The 18,539-nt window shown below is 32.3% G+C and overlaps 1 non-coding gene across 1 annotated transcript; it reads left to right on the forward strand.

Annotated features, from left to right (window-relative positions):
* Nucleotides 1-73, forward strand: TRNAA-CGC. The gene has a single exon. It is a non-coding gene; the product is annotated as a tRNA-Ala (tRNA).
* Nucleotides 74-18,539: the final 18,466 nt, after the last annotated feature.

Below are 18,539 nucleotides of genomic sequence, written 5' to 3' on the forward strand. Positions count from 1 at the left end.
GGGGGTGTAGCTCATATGGTAGAGCGCTCGCTTCGCATGCGAGAGGCACGGGGTTCGATTCCCCGCACCTCCATGTTATTTCCAATTTTTTTATACTACTAGTATGTAAATCTATGATTATGGGCTTAGACATTTTTAAGGCGGATAATGGGCTTTAGTAAGCCAGGTTTTACTCTGGACCGAAAATATTGGATCTTTGGCTCAATTTAATAGTTGTTCAAATCCAACTAAACACCTAAGCTAACGTGTTTGCATATTTCCATGAACCATGCTTTTAAATTTTCATGACACTTTCAAATTTTGATTGTCAATTCAGGTGTTTGGGTTGGGTTTCACAAGGTCAGACTAAGTCTATTTTTAAATTCGAATCATGCTAAATTATTGTGTTCAAACAACTCGATATCTGAAATTAATATTTTTAATGTTGAGTCAGTCTAGTAGGATTTTGACACCTCTAAGTTCAAGCGCACAAATTGTTACTTTTAATTCGTACGGTTCATCGTATTATACTTTACGAACTTATTTCTTGTTTTTACTATTACAAGATGAAATTATTATACTTTACGGACTTATTTCTTGTTTTTACTATTACAAGATGAAATTAAATTTGACAATAAATATCAAGAGAAAATTAGCTTAGCGCATCTTATTAGTGTTTGCTTAATGCCAAATATCTGATGCTTGTATCAATAAAAATTTATGAAAATTAGATATATGAAAAATTGATGATATGATACGGAGTGCTTCTTCGTTTCTTTTTAGTTGCATCACTTTTCTAAAAAGGAAGTTTTAAATTAGTTGCATCACTTTCCTCTTTAACTAATAAATTCTTTCTATCTTTCTCCTACCACATGAACCCTATTAATTTTCTCTTTATCTCTCTCTACTCCAAAAATTATCAAAGTGTCCGTGAAAAGTAAAGTGATGCAACAAAAAAAAAAACGGAGAATGTATTATATTTTGACACAAGATCAAAAACTATGAAAATAACATCGATTTTGATCATATTTGTGTCATTCAAATAATCCAATACACAAGGATCATTTTCTTACTTTAAAGTGGAGACTATGACACAATATCTAGTGAGGTTTGGTGGTTAAAAGTAGATGTGACATTAGTGATATTACTAATTTAAATTACAATGTTAAAGTATCATTAACAGTGTTAGATATTTCCGTATTTCATGTCATTCGAGATTACATCTTCGAAAACATACTACAACAATATAACATGATAAGATATTATCATACTCCATATCATTGGAGATTGCATCTTCAAGTGTACACGATTAATGTATTATTAACAAGCTAAGATATTATCATAATCCACCATATCAATCAAGATTACGTCTTCAAGTGAACATTAAAACATATCCAAATAATTGAAGAGTGCATTATAATATTGAACAAAATGCAATGAAAATAAATAAAAGGAAAAAAAGAAGAGAGATTTTGGGAAGAAGCGAGACAAAAAAGGCTTTAAATGAAATGGGAACAAGAGTGAAGGAAATAACGGCATGGTCTCGGCTAAAATAAACCCCTCCATTGGATTCGGCCCTTCCAATTTTTCGAAATCCTCAAAATATCAAAACTCCCCCTCTCTTTTCTCACTTTCCCTTTGTTTTTGTTTCATGTATTTTATTATTCCGTAATATTTTAAGAATCCAAAGAATGTAACTTTTTGTATTAGTCTATAGCACAATTGGCCGGTAATATATAATTAAGTTATTAATAACCTCCCTTGTCTTATACTTCGTATTAGTGTGCGTGTAATTCTTTGGGTGTCCAAAATATTGTGCTTATTTCTAATAATCAGCTTGCGGTTGATCTCATCATGTGGTCGCTTTTTAAAAGAACAAAATAACCCTATCATAATGACTGAATAACTTCTATAATAGTGGCAAGTAACTTCTATAATATTGACCAATTAACCCCTATAACACTGACCAATAAACTCCTATAACATTAACAAAGTAACCTACATAACACTAACTAAGTAACCCCTATGATGACTGGTCACATGGTGTAGTCAGTCACATATAGAAAGTTGTGCTAATAATTCTAATGTTATACTCTGTATTACATAACTTTATCATAATCTATTGTTTTACATTTTTCTTATTAAAAACTGTTTCAAGAATATTTCACTTCTTCTGCTACTCTTAATTTCCGTAAAAAAAAATATAAAGCAGACATTATATTATAAGACGAATGGAGTATTACTATTGTATATAGTAGAATAATATTTTAAAATCCAAAGAATGTAACTTTTGGTACTACTTCATATAGTAGCCCAATAGGCGAAGTAAAATACAATCATATAAAATTTAACCTAGGATTAAAAAATTAATCACCAGTAAAAAGAAGGTTAATAATTAATGACAGTGTGGGATGGTATAAATGTGTCGGGGAGGTGGTGCACGTGCGTGTAGCGGAATCCTCTCGTAGAAGAGAGAAGGATGAAGGAGAGATATTTGGGGAGAAGAGAGTAGTCAAAAGATGCCGCGCACGTGCCTTTGAGTCAAAGGTCAAAGTTTGAAAAGCAAAGCAAAGTGGCCCAATTTGAGGGGTGTCATTACAAATAATTAGTACACGAGTCCTCTACCTCCGTAAATATTGCTTTTGCTTAATTTTCTCTCTCTTCTTCTTCTCCTCTATCGTCACTTTTCCACCGTATCAATACCTCCAATGTTTGCCGCTCTTTCTTTTCATTTTTTTAACTTTTTTTTTTTTTTTTTGAAAGATCATTTTTTTAACTTTTAAATCTAATTATTATTAGTATGTGATCTTATCGATCCTTTTAGTGTTATGATTATGTGTATAAATGTGGTACCAAATAGGTTGTTCGGATCAGATTTAATTTTGATTTGGTTTGGATCAATATAGCAATCTTTGATACTTCGTATTTATCAATATTACATATAATTAGTACAATAAAATTGTAATTAATTAGATTGTATTTGATTTTAAAGGTAAGAAGAAAGATAAAAATTGTTATGAAACTTGCATGAGAGCAGCTAAAGACTAGAATAAAGAAACATGTCAATAAAACAAAGTATTCCTTATTAATTTATGTAAAACTAAATTTCAAGTACAAGCAATATTTTTTTTTTTTTTGATTGAGAGTGAATGCCAACTAATTTATCCAACATGCCACAATATCTATGCTTGAAATTTGACTACATTAATGTCTTTTGTCATCTTGTAATTCACTTTAAAAATCTAAATATTTAAACGAGAAAATATAACGTTATTATTATTAAGTATTAATAAACTGTCATATGACATCTACGGGAAAATGGCCAGATAAGATGATAAGATGATTATAATAAATTGCAATAATTAACAGCTGGATTTATGAATGATTATTGTAAATGAATCATTAGAAAATAAGAATGAAAAAATACTTTCCACAAAAAGGGATGGATATGCTTATGTGTACGTATGACTAACGACTGTCCGTATGCAAGGTGTCAAACAAGTTGATTTGTATGCAACCTTTTGTATTTTAATTTATGATGAATGATCATGTGATTTGGCCTCATTATTCCTTTTGTTCAGTTCATTTTCTGCTAAACTCCAAACTTAAATAGATTCTCATCCTTCCATAAGATGCGCAGTTTTTCTTTTGCATCCCAAAAAGAGATCATTTATTTGAGTTACAAAATCGCATTTTCACATAAGTATTGACATGATCAACCTCTGTTTCCACATATAGGAATTATGACAGTGATCTTACACGTAAGTACAATCGATATATAAGAAAACGGATCTTCTATATAAATGATTTATATATAAGAAAATGCTGAATGAATTGAAGACGAGGTAATAGACATTAGATAGACACTAGTTGTCTCAAGGTACAAAAATTATCCTCAATATATAGAACTATGTATATATAATTTATATAATGTATTACCCACCCTGATTTATATGTACGTTATTTTTATTAAACACTAAATTTCAGATAAATTTTTGTACTCTATTATTTACAAGTTCAATTGCTCGATCTTGAGTCTTTTGGATTATTTACGTACAAGTTCATAACTCATCTAGCAATATATTTGTATTACTTAGCTTATAAATCGATCACCCAATTCATTGTGGATTATCGAATGTCTATAGATGGGATACTGGTGCTGATATGAATCACGTGCGAGTGACAAATGGATCTATACAAGTATTGCAACTCAACCTATCTAATGAAAAACCAATCAATTTGCCTTCATTTATTTCTCATTTTGTCTCTCTTATTAGGGTTATCAGCGGTAAGGATCGATGAATTAAACATGTTCTCTTCGCTTTCATTCCAACTAAAATACTTTGGTTCATATCATTGTCTTAAAACATGGCTCGATTCCCATAAAAAGTGGGTGTAAATCGACAAGATCATATAATTTGGCCAATTCAATATAACCTTCCATCATTTAATATGCTGTAAAAAATCTAACTATCATCTTCTCATTCATTTGTTACACCACGTGTAAGGTCATTGCCTCCCAAAAGATCGACCTACTCCACAACTAAAAACTTAGATTCCAATCCTATAATATATAAAATTTGATTATGTGAGACATGCATGCATGCATGTATTCTCACAAAAGTTAGGTTAAATTTTGATACGAAACTCAAATCCAATTACAGTAGTGCATAGTCATTACTAGATTTGGATTGGTAATAATAATTCTACTCCCAACGAATAAATATATACATGCTTTCTATTCTTTACATTAGTATTTTTTAATTTGCTAGATTGACAATGATTTATTGGATTTGGAAACCTAATCTTGTAGATAAAGATTAATATTAATTAATTATATTAGGATTAGAAGCAAATCATCAATTGACATGACATAATATATATATGTCATGAATCCATGTGACAATGTGAGTTATTATTGTGAGAATAGCACTGGTTTCCTGAGTTGTTGCAGACATCTTTGTCTTTGGATTTGAGCTGATTCATCCAATGTGTCATGCAATTTGCGAGCAACTTGAAATCTAAGTCATAACTTAATTATATGTGAAGAACATATCTCACTTTTTCAGTGCAAATTATAACATCAACGTGAATATATATTATACCCGGATGAATTGAAAGGAGTACATACACTTGTATCAAATATGATAAACGCGATGAATTTGTTAGAAAAGTTTATGATGATTGCGTTTATAATAGTTTTCTTTTATTAATGAGAATGATAAGCTGCCAGTTTTGAGCCTGCATGTCTTAATAATGAAGGAATTTCTTTTCTTACAAGAGCATTGGTACATAGTTAAATATTGGGTTTTAGAATATTAGTTGTAGATGACTTTCTTTACTGTTATTTTAGAATATAAGTTATCTTGCCCGTAAAAGGGAAGTTTATTTATCTTATCAAATCATTGGGACGAATAGTATATCGAATAAATTGGGACAAATGGAATATATATATATATATATATATATATATATATATATATATATATATATATATATATATATATATGTGTATATATATATGTATATATATATATATGTATATGTATATATAGTTAATTAGTTATTATGATTTTAAGAAGATCAATCTCCAGCTATATGTTAGGATATATATACTCCAACTATATATATTAATAGGGAGTATGTTTGTAAGATCTAAACAAAGGCTATCTAGAGTTTTCTTCCATTCAATATTTTATTTAGTACTTCTTATTAATATGGTAGCAGGCAAATAATATGATGAACATGACATATACCTAAATATTGTCAATCATTGGTTTGCTACCTCATCAAATTATTGTTTTGCCTTCGAATCTATGTAAGATGCGGTTCAACTAATTGGTATAACATGAATTAAAATATTAAGGTTTGAGAAGAGAATACAGTGGTAGGAGGTTTAAACAAAACATACGATGCCAACTTTGTTAGATGAGAATGTTTGGAGACATGTAGGTCAAGTTTTCATCATGATAGGTAATTGAAAGCAAAGTTAATTAGTTATTGATGATTTTGTAATAGCTAACTTGATTAGACGTGCATAATATGAAATTTGTTTGTAGTATGAGTATGGTGTAAGATTAATCTGATAGGTTATAAATATTCCCTAATTTAACCTAATTAAATTACCAAAAGCTTAATTAATTGGTGGAATGTGGTGGAAGAATAGTGGTTTTAGATCGATATTGATTAGAGAGTTGTGTATTATTAATCTTTTACTATTAAGAAATAATTTGACAAGATTTCTTCTCATTAAATAAATGTGTATTTAAATTATAATTAACTAAGTCTTTTAACAAATTAAACACGTCAAAAAAAGTTATAATTAAACAATAAAAAATTCAAAATGAATTTCTTTCATAATTTGTTTGGAGGGTTATGTGTTCTATGTTAGAGTTTTGTAAAGCAAACGGTGCTTATGTTTGAGCCAAAGACGGAGTCAAGCCCTCGTCGCCGCATCTAAGCCCGAGATCGAAGTTTCCTGCAGGCGCGGGGTTCAGCCGCTGGTTTTCCTGCGGGCTGGCAGTAGCATCGACCCTTCGTGGCCGAGCGCGGGTTTCACCCGCGGGATTGGGCTGCGGGCGCGAGTTTTTGGTGGGAAATGCAGGTCGGTTTATACGACTTGTTTTCATTTATTTTTAATTTTCCTTCTTTATTCTTTTTCTCCCATAATATATAAATACCTTTTGTTGTTTAATTAAAACACACACAAAAATCAAATAAAACACAAACCCAAAACCCTAATACTCCAAATAGAGATCTGAGCAGTTCTTGAGAAGATTCCAATCCTTCATTCGGGGTACGGATTTGAAGGATCGTTGTGTTACCTTTGGGGAGCATTCGTCATTGAGAACCTCGTACCAATGGTGGCGAAATACACTTCTAGGGCAGCCGTAAAACGCTTCACAACGTATTGAGATCTACATTCAAAGTAACATATTTCCTTGTTCTTGTTATTATTTATTTGATTGCAACATTATACTTCCAACAATCTAGAAGCATATTTTTACTGCTGTTATCATGGCTAGTAGTTCTCAAAATCATTTATACCTTGACTTATCGAAACTTGAAGCTCTTGATGGTACTAATTATAAGAGATGGTCACAAAGGTTGTTGATTGCTTTTGAACAAGTTGAAGTTGATTATGTTTTGTTTAATGATGCTCCTAAACCTATTGAACAAAATAATACTACTATGACAATTCTTGATACCCATGGATCTAGTCCTCCCCCCTAAGACCAACTGTGTTATTGTGAATGAAGCTGAAATCAAGAAGTATAAGAAAGATAACAAGTGTTTTAGAGGTTATTTGCTGAATAACATGATAAACAACATCTTTGCCTTGTTTATCACAAACAAATCTGCAAAATCTATCTAGGAAACCTTAGAAAAGAAATATGGTGTAGATGACGCAGGGAAGAAGAAATATGTTACTAGAAACTGGTTGAAGTTTAAGTTGGTTGATTCAAAACCCATCATGGGCCAAGTCCATGAGTATGAGAATTTAGTTGTTGATATTCTTGCTGAAGACATAAAGATGTGTGAGATTCTTCAGGCTAATGTCTTGATTGAGAATTGCCTGAATTTTGGTCCAACTATTGAAATCATTTGAAACACAAGAAAAAGGTCATGACCCTAGAAGAGCTAATAAGTCACATGAAGATTGAGGAAGCTAATACGCTCAAGGACTCCTCAAAGAAACTAATTAATGAACTTTTTGTGAAAGCTAATCTTGTGGAAACTAATACAAATGTTGACAAGAACTCAAGTGGCAATAATCAGAGCAACAATATGAAGAAGGGGAAATTTCATAAGGAAGGCAAGATTGAGAAGAAAACTTCGGGGAAATGTTTTGTGTGTGGTAAACTGGGACACTTTGCTGCTAAGTGTCGTTAGAAGAAGGGAAACCATAAGGCTCAATAGTCATCGAAATAGAAAAATAAGAGTGAAGCAAATCTTGCAGAATCTGAAAACATCATCGCTGTAGTGATTTCTGAGATCAACTTGGTTAAAAACAATGTTGAATGGATTGTAGACATGGGGGATTTCAGTCACATCTATGCTAACAAGAACATGTTCGTAGAGTTCAAAAATTCAGAAAAGGGAGAACAAGTCTACATGGGGAACTCAAGCAACTCTGAAGTTCTAGGCAAAGGAAAGGTTATCCTCATACTCACCTTTGGGAAATCCTTAGCTTTTCAATGTTTAGTATGTTCCATCACTTTGTAGAAATTTAATTTCTGGGGCTTTGTTGAACAAAGTGGGGGTTGAATTAGTTTTTTAGGCAAATATGCTAGTGTTAACTCGCAATGGCGAGTATGTTGGGAAGGGATACCTCAATGGAGGCTTGTTTGTACTTGAAATTGTTATTGAATCTAAAATGAATAAGATCACTTTTTTTTCTTATATTGCTTAGTCAATAGATTTATAGCATGGTAGGTTAGGGCATGTAGGTGTTACTTCATTAAAGAGAATGAAAAAAATGAACTTACTCCCTAATATGGTATTTGATGATGGACATGACAAGTGTGGTGTGTGTGCTAAATCAAAGTTTGTGAAAAAACCTTTTAAACAGGTAATAAAAAGAGTAATTGAACTACTTGAGTTGATCCACTCAGATTTAGCCGACTTCAAAAACTTGAAAAGTAGGGGCGGTAAACGTTACTATGTAACCTTCGTGGATGATGTTCGAGATATTGTAAGGTTTACTTGCCGAGAACCAAGGATGAGGTAGAATCAAAGTTTCTTATCTTCAAGGCAGAGGTAGAGAATCCGACAGAGGAGGAGAGTATGGATCCTCTTTCTTAAAGAGTTAGTGTGAAAGTGAAGGCATCATACATGAGGTGTCGACTCCCTACACTCCATAGGAGAACGGAATAGCAGAAAGGAAAAATCGAACTCTTAAGGAGATGATGAATTCCATGCTAATTAGCTCGGGTTTATCGGACAATATGTGGGGTGAGGCGGTTCTATCTGCAAATTTTATTTTCAACAGGGTGACACATAAGAAGTTAGATAAAATTCCTTATGAGATATGGAAAGGCTACGCTCCTAACCTGAAATACTTAAAAGTGTGGGGGTGCCTAGCGAAGGTGGGTTATCCATCTTTCAAACGATCAGTGGTAGGCTCACGAACATATGATGTAGTAATGGCAGGATTACCTGTGAGCGCGGGGTTCAGTCGCGGGTTTCCCTGCTGGCTGGCAATAGCATCGACCCTTGGTGGCCGAGCGCGGGTTTCACCCGCAGGATTGGGCTACGGGCGCGTGGTTAGGCTGCAGGCGCGAGTTTTGGCGGGGAATGCAGGTCGGTTTATACGGCTTGTTTTCTTTTATTTTTAATATTTTTTCTTTATTATTTTTCTCCCATAATATATAAATACCCTTTTGTTGTTTATTAAAACACACACAAAAATCAAATTAAATACAAACCCAAAACCCTTATACTCCAAATAGAGATTTGAGCAGTTCTTGAGAAGATTCCAATCCTTCATTCGAGGTACGGATTTGAAGGATCGTTGTGTTATCTTTGGGGAGCATTCATCATTTAGAACCTCCTAGCGGTGGTGGCGAAATACGCTTCTAGGGCAGTTGTAAAACGCGTCACAACGTATTGAGATCTACATTCAAAGTAACATCTTTCCTTGTTTTTGTTATTATTTATTTGATTACAATAGTATATTTCCAACAATCTAGAAGCGTAAGTGAATCACGTGATGCAGAGTTCTTTCAACAGGTATTTCCTTTAAAGAAAGTTGTTGATACTAACATGCCTACTTTAGATGTCATGCCCACAGGGATTGTGGAGTCACCTCCAAATCAAAAGGAGAGTGACCAACCATGTAGAAGCAAGAGGCAGAAACGAGCTTTGGTCCAGATTTCCTCACCACCTTTTTTAACCGAGATAAAGGACGTAGAAGACCTAAATGAGATCATGGTGTGCCTACAAGTAATGGATGAAGATCCAAAAACATATGAAGAGGCCATGAGCTCAGTTGATGCGAGTTTCTGGAAGGAGGCGATCAACAGTGAACTAGAGTCCATAATGTCTAATCAGACATGGGAGTTGACGGATTTGCCTAAGGGAAGTAGAGCTATAGGGTGAAAATGGATCTTCAAGAGGAAGATGAAACCAAACAGGACGGTTGAGAGGTTTAAGGCCAGATTGGTGATAAGAGGTTTCTCTCAAAAGTTTGGAATAGACTACTTCTACACTTATGCACTTGTGACTAAGATAGCCACTATTCGTACCTTGTTTGCTATAGTATCTTCCTACAAACTACATGTGCACCAGATGGATGTCAAAACAACTTTCCTAAATGGTGAATTGGAAGAGGAGATTTACATGGAGCAACCTTTGGGGTTTGTAATTCTAGGCATGGAAAACAAGGTGTGCAAGCTCAAAAAGTCATTGTATGGTTTGAAGCAAGCTCCGAAACAATGGTATGAAAAATTTCATCAAACCATCCTTGAATTTAGTTTCGTTGTTAATGGGTCAGATGCATGTATTTACTCTAAAATGTTTAATTCCCATTGTGTGATCATCTGTCTATATGTTGATGATATGTTGTTGTTTGGGACGCACATGGATGCCATAAACGAAACTAAAAATTATTTGTCTTCAAAGTTTGAGATGAAAGATCTAGGAGAGGTGGATGTGATACTTGGTGTGAAGGTCACAAAAATCAAAGATAGATACTGTATGTCTCAACCTCATTATGTTGAGAAAACTTTGAAGAGGTTTAATTGTTTTGATGAGAAGCTTTTGAAAACTCCATATGACCCTGATTGTCAATTAGTGAAGAATAGTGGGGGTAGTGTCTCACAAGAGGAGTATGCTCAAGTGATTGGGAGCTTAATGTTCCAAATGAATTGTACAAGACCTGACATTGCATTTGCGGTTAGTAGGCTAAATCGATACACGCATAATCGTGATGGAAGACACTGGACCGCTCTAAGGCATCTCATAAAGTATGTTAGAGGAACTATAAATTTGGGCTTGAAGTTTGTGGGATATCCTCTAGTCTTGGAGGGTTATTGTGATGCAAATTGGGTGACTGATAGTGGAGAAGTGAGCTCTACGAGTGGGTATGTATTTACTCTTTGCGGAAGTGCAGTTTCGTGGAAGTCAACAAAGCAAACATGCATTGCAAGGTCCACTATGGGAGCGGAGTTCATAGCACTAGACTTAGCAAGTCAAGAAACAGATTGGCTAAGAAGCCTATTAGCAAATTTACCATTGTGGGGTAAGTCTGCTCCTCTAATCTCCATACATTGTGATTCATAATCAAAGATATGCGTTGCAAACAATAGTGTGTATAATGGGAAAAAGAGGCACATCTGTGTGAGGCATGCGTCGGTGAGACAATTTATTGTGAATGGTGTTATATTCTCGCAGTATGTGAGAACAGAAAAGAATCTTGCGGATCCCCTTACAAGAGGTTTAAGTAAGAGACAGGTGGAGGATTCATCAAGTGACATGGGTTTGAAGCCTATGTAATTTATTTACTATATTTATAGTGTGTGCATCCTTTAATAAGGAGTATCCATAACTCCATTATGTGAATGGTTTATATGAAGAACTTGATGAAATTTTATTCTAATCAAAGACTCGTAGTTTATAACTAGTTGAGAAATATTGTGTTTGATATATCTTGCCTCATGAACTCCTCTTCCTAGGCGGAGTTGTGAAAAAACTTGATAGATATATATTCAACAAAAGGTTGATTATTGTGTTCTTAATGCTTCCATAGCTCGTTTGAGTGGTCTATTAATCTAGACTTGATGGAAGCATTAATGTGGTAAGGTTGGACTTTCGTCCTTAATGTTCTCATAGCCTAAAAGGTGGTTTAGGTGTTGAAATAAACTTAATGAGACACCTATGCGAGTGACCAGGGTTGGCATCCTCCTATGGAGCCTATGTAGGTTCCTAAAAACATTCACAAGAAATCCAAAGGAATGTTGGCCTCGTATGACGTCTCATACGGTTGTGGAATTTTCTCAAGCTTTCAAAGGTAAAGTGTGTGGAATCGGGTTCTTTCAATAGTCTTAGAGTTCAATGTTATACTCTATGGATTGTTGAACACCCCACTCTCCTAATGTGCTAGTTCAAATCCTTACGGATTCTGTCGCTTATGCACTAAACCTTTCACTTACTGCTCAGATTTCCTTTATTGATCTCTTTTTGTTTGCATTAGTGGGGGATTATTGGAGTTTTGTAATGCAAACGGTGCTTATGTTTTATCCAAAGACGGAGTCAAGCCCTCGTCGCCGCGTCTAAGCCCGAGATCGAAGTATCCTGCCGGCGCGGGGTTCAGCCGCGGGTTTCCCTGCTGGCTGGCAGTAGCATCGACCCTTGGTGGCCGAGCGCGGGTTTTGGCAGGGAATGCAGGTCGGTTTATATGACTTGTTTTCTTTTATTTTTAATTTTTCTTCTTTATTCTTTTTCTCCCATAATATATAAATACCCTTTTGTTGTTTTATTAAAACACACACAAAAATCAAATTAAATACAAACCCAAAACCCTAATACTCCAAGTAGAGATATGAGCAGTTCTTGAGAAGATTTCAATCCTTCTCGGGGTACGGATTTGAAGGATCGTTGTGTTACCTTTGGGGAGCATTCGTCATTGAGAGCCTTGTACCGGTGGTGGCGAAATACGCTTCTAGGACAGCCGTAAAGTGCGTCACAACGTATTGAGATCTACATTCAAAGTAACATCTTTCTTTGTTCTTGTTATTATTTATTTGATTGCAACAGTATATTTCCAACATTCTAGACCACCTTCAAGGCTCCAAACTAATGTATAGACGTATATATAGTAGAAGTTTCTAATGAAGTTATGATAAATATTGTAGAGGTGGCAAATAATAAATGGTGTTATTTGATTTAGGTTCAGGGTGATTCATTATAGGATGAAAATTATTTTGGGTAGGGTAAAGTATTTTTGATTTTTTGTCGAGCAGTTTTATCATGAGCAGTTTGAGTCATGTTATTTAATTTCGACTACAAGACTTGTATGGGTCAATATAATAAAGACGGGTAAATGATACGTGTAGAATATTTAATTTGGCACAAATTTTTATATGTGACTGGACATATTGTGTGGCCAGTGATTATGGGAGTTACTTCGTTAGTGTGGCAGGGGTTACTTGGTCAGTGTTATAGGGGTTACTTTGTCAGTCTTATAGAGGTTACTTGGTCAGTATTACAAGGGTTGCGTAGTCAGTGTTATAAGGGTTACTTTGTTTTTTTACAACCGGCCTCACCGTGTGGCTAGCCACACATGAGATGGACTGTTAATTTGGATTACACTTATTATCATAGGTTTATATGATTTATTGATTTTTTGAAAAAAATTTATCATTGACTTATTAAAAAGTATTGAATGATGAGTTTTTTGTTTTTCTGTGAGTTCAACCATCCAATACATAAAATTTAAAAACTGATACGTTCAATAACTTATAATTGTTGTTCTTTAGAGCAAATTAATGCAATAATCAAATTTCATTGACATTATGCTCTATATTTTTTTATTCATAAACAAATAGTATTAATTTTAACAAACTAATAAGATAAAAACATTATCCTTGTTATACAAAGAATATATATTAGTATATATATAAAAAGTAGTCAAAATTTATAATCTTCGACTTTAAAGTCAATCAATGTGCAAATAACTACTTCGGGTATGTAATAAGACGGAGTGAAGGTGATGAGTGACATTAAAATCTACCAACTCGATGATGCAGAAAGTATAAATGTTCAATATAGATAAAGGGATTCTATAACCTGTGATTGCTAGTATTTATTTTTCCTTCTGATTATTCCGCGATCCGTATATAGTTGATGGTTTTGTGTATATAAATCTTCAATATATATAAAGGTATTTTATAATTTGTGATTGCTAGTATTTATTTTTCCTTCTAATTATTCCGTGTATATGAGTTTCCCACCATCTTCACTTTGTTTGGTTGATTATTCCGTAAATAGTTGATGGTAACAAAAAGGAAGAAAGAATTATCTAAGAAAAACTCGACGGTTTGCCACGTCCGCTTTTTCCTATCAAGTAGGTCTTTAATAATTTTTTTTTAAAAAAAATCACAATATAAAAAAAAAAAGAAAATTAAAAACAAAAGGTAATAGAATATATGTAGAAGCTTACTTTAATTCGTTGTAGGTATGGTGTATCGGATCGAGTCGAAGATCAGAAGGAAGCCATGTGCATGCGTACGTGTGTTAATGTACATCCAAATCTTTCTAACTCTCCTATTTATCTTTGCTTCATTTCCACTTTAACTAAACCATGTGAGATGATGTGTGATGCTCTTTATTTTCTTCTACCCGGCAAATTTGAGCCTGCCCAAATTTATCTACTCGTAACCCAAATTCGAAATTGAATGATTTGAAATTAATTTGATTTAAACCCGAATCTAAAACACACACTAATTTGGAGGGGATGATTGATATTGATCCTACTCGAACAAAACCCTATAAATTAAATACTTCAATCTTAAATTAACTTGTTTTTTCACGATCATTTATGAGTAGTTTTAAATAGAATAGTATTAGTATATACAACTAATACAACAAGTATTAGTATTACAAAATTAAAAAGAATAGCAATACTAATTGTAGAAGTATAAATTATTCAGATCAATTCATTCCTCTTTTCTTTATTTAATGGTTGTTTTATGTATTTCTAATTTTATATTTTATTTATGGATGGTGTCCGATAATAGTCTACTTTGCATATTAATTTGTTGATCAATTGTAGCATGGATGATGCCCAATGTTAGGGATGTCGTCTTGAGTTGCCACAACATAATTCACCCAATGATCATTATAAATTTTTGTGATCTAGTCTGATCTTGTATCAAATTTTTTATTTCGTATATGGTGTTTTAAATTTTACTTGTATCCTTTTTTATTGAAGGTTTTCGTACATTATTTGAAAAGTTGATCGATCAAGCTTTCTAAAAACGGACTAGCATTTGATTTACTCCGTACTTTATTATCTAACCGAAGAAGTGGGATGGTACTAGAGTATGTATATCATCATGTATTTTCTTGTCTTTGTTTGTTATCCAAACTCTATCAATTCCAAATTGTTAAGAGTAAAATTCAGAGTCCCTTTCACAAACAAGAAAAAAGATAAGAATTGAAAACTTCAAACGGACAAACAAACCAATACAAAGCAGATGGTCCAAAATTATTTTAAACATTTCCAAATCCAAAAAATGAGCAAAATTTGAAATCAACCCAAAAACAAAAAAAAAAAAAAAAGGAAGAGAGAAAAAGGAATAGTACAAAATTTAAGTTGGCAACTAACTTTAAACGATAAGTGGAAACTGTAAAAGTAAGGGAGCAAAAATGAGGAAAATAAGGCTATATATTGTATATTAAAAAATAAAATAAAAATACTGTACTACATAATTTTGTACTCCAATTCAAATGAAATAATTATATGCAGAGTTTCTGTATGAAATACATTTCGCCATAAAAGTGGGAGTTTATATCATTAGAAAGGTAAAATAATTATGAAGAAAATCTAAGGTTTCTGAGCAGCAGCTAAGCTATACTATGCTACTGTATATACGATCTCCTCATGCTGGTGACCAGGTTTACTGTTCCTCCGGTTTTTTCGGTTACTGTTGCTCTATATTTCAACCTTGTACTTTTGATATTCATTGGTGTTTTTATTGCAAAGATATATTTGCCATTATTTTGTTTTTGTAATAGGACAAGTAAGCATTTTGGTACATGCATTATGGATTGTCTATGCTAATTGACACGAACTTGACATTATAAATATAAAGCACAAAGTTGAAATTAGTTGTAATTTAATTAATTAGTTGCTACACAAAGTTGAAATTAGCTACAATTTTGAATAATAAAGTAGTATTGTGTGTTTATGCTAATTGTATATAGACATATTATATTGCTACACTTTGTATTGATTAAGAAGTGTAAAACGTAAGCAGATTGTAACAATAGATATGTGTCAGTAATTATCGATTGATGATGGGAAAAAGTCTTGAATATCTCATAAATTAAGTGATCGTTGAGATTACTTCAATAAGTGTCACTATACAACAAATATCTGCAATACCTAGTGCAATTAGAATTATGTTTGGTGCATCTAGATGGAGTTTGGTACATCAAAATTGGAGTATGGGTATATTTTTGTGCATTCTAAGACTTCCAAATAAGCAAATAAGCCTTCAAAGGAAGCAGGAAAAAAGATCTTGGATGGGGGCACGTAACTAGAGTACTAGACCTAGGAAGTCCTAATCGATATTTGATATTGATTTGCAAACATATATATATCATGACATTTTAATGGTACAAATAAATATATACTATATAAATAGTACATTATGCACTGTATATTATATCATTGTGAGATCTAATAATACCAACGGGATAACATATATTCTAGTGACATTATATACTAAATTTCATAGTGATATGGTACACAAAAAATAACATTATGATAAAAAATTGTTACACAAACCTTTACCACTTGCAAACTGATTAGAATTTTAGAATATCTTGTTATGGATCTTTGAAAGTACTTGTATTTTTAGTGTCATCATCTACTGTACTTGTGTATAATTTTTGCATGAGATGATTGTTTTTTACGTTTGATGAACAGATGTAGTAGTATGCTTTTGCTTTCAGCTAGCCCAATTTAGAAAGTACGAATGGCTATTATATATTGATGTAGTGGATGTTACCTTGGTACTTGGTAGGTATTCCCGGAGGGGGTGAACGTCTTTGTTTTTTGACTCACTTGACGTGATTTTGAAAATTGTTTGAGTACAACTTATTTACTTTGAGATTTAGTGTCGAGGACTTCTTATAAAGTTAATCTAAAGTAATTGTAAGATTAGTAACTACCTACTTAAATTTAAAAAATAATGATTAAATAAGAATATAGTTTATCTTGGTTTATATTACTGCGTATATATTATTTGCTAAATTTGACTTATTTTCGGTGCAATTCACTTGATTTTGCTAAACTTTTTGCTTGAATTGACTCTCTTTCTCGAAAATTTATTTAATCTTTAATTTGTTGAGCTTTATTATTAATATTTGCCAAAATTTATTAATTTTTTTTTTCCTATTTGCTAAATTTGACTTATTATTTTCGATGCAATTCACTTGATTTTGTTAAACTTTTGCTTGAATTGACTCTCTTTCTCGGAAATTTATTTAATATATAATTTGTTGAGCTTAATTGTTAATATTTGCCGAACTTTATTATTTATTTTTTCCTTTCTCATCTTCATTTTTGTTAACATTTACTTAATCTTTATCATCCTATGCATAATTGCATAAGTAAAATCTTCGAAAAAGTCTTTGCAAGTTATAGAAAATGGATTTTTATGAACAAACTAACATCCCAGATATAGTACTTTTCACATTTAACATATACTTTTTTTTTTAGCCATAAAGGGCGAGTGATGAGATTCGATATGATCCCATGATCTTCTTAAACTGGGTGGAAATTAAAGTTTAAACCACTTTAGTTATCTCTCATTCTTTCTTTTTCACATTTAACTAAACGAACTACTAATTACAGTTTAATGATTTGTTTATTACAATAATATATGTATCATTCATGCCTTATATAATTTGACGAAACATGCATATGGATCTAAATTCTTACAAATTAATTCTAAATTACAATTTCTTGAAAAACACGCGTATTCTTAAGATCGACTATTTTGGCTCTTGAAATAGCTATTTTGTCTATATTATCATCTTAAGGCTGTTGCAGAGCTGGTAAAAAAAAGTGTGATACGCATGGATTAACAACTTTAGAAATTTAGTACTAACATTACTATTAGTACAGTAATAATCTACTTATTGTATTAAGTAATTAATTAAAGATAAAATAAAAAGCGAAAAAAAGCCAAGGGAAGAAAGGTTAACTCAAAAGGCTAATCTACTTACTATTTTTAATTGCTTTGACTGGTCTTCCATGCTTAGAATAGTTAATTTGTTCACAAACTCTATTATTTATTTTAATTGTCCTTTTTCCGTTTTTAATTTAAATTACTATAGGTCTAGTGAAGGTCGGTAGATCGAGAAATTTAGTACAAGTAACAAATTAATATCAAATGTACATGATAAATGATCCAATTTTATTATACATAAACTGACAAAAACTGTGATTAGTTTCTAAATAAACAAAAATGAAGTTTTCTGAAAGATTTTTATCTACATCCCATGTTGAGTCTTTGTCTCTAAAATTCGCTGCTAATTTAATTTTCTACTTTTTTGTGAATAAGACAAGAGTTTCCACAACTAGAAAAACCAACAGATTTATTCATTCATTGATTAATCTTTATGTTCGAGATTATTAATCACGTAATTATTTAAGTAGTGTAATTTGTACTAATAATACTTATACATTATTCAGTTACTTTGTCTATTCTCTTTTAATATTGTGTCGGAAAATATAATGGTTAGTTGTAAGTATATTGAAAGTGTAATTATTAAATCCAAATGAAGAATGTATGTAATCCTAATTAATTATTGTAATTAATTCTTTA

The sequence above is a fragment of the Chenopodium quinoa genome, unplaced genomic scaffold (genome assembly GCF_001683475.1).
Source record: "Chenopodium quinoa cultivar QQ74 unplaced genomic scaffold, ASM168347v1, whole genome shotgun sequence".
Lineage (NCBI taxonomy): Eukaryota > Viridiplantae > Streptophyta > Magnoliopsida > Caryophyllales > Amaranthaceae > Chenopodium > Chenopodium quinoa.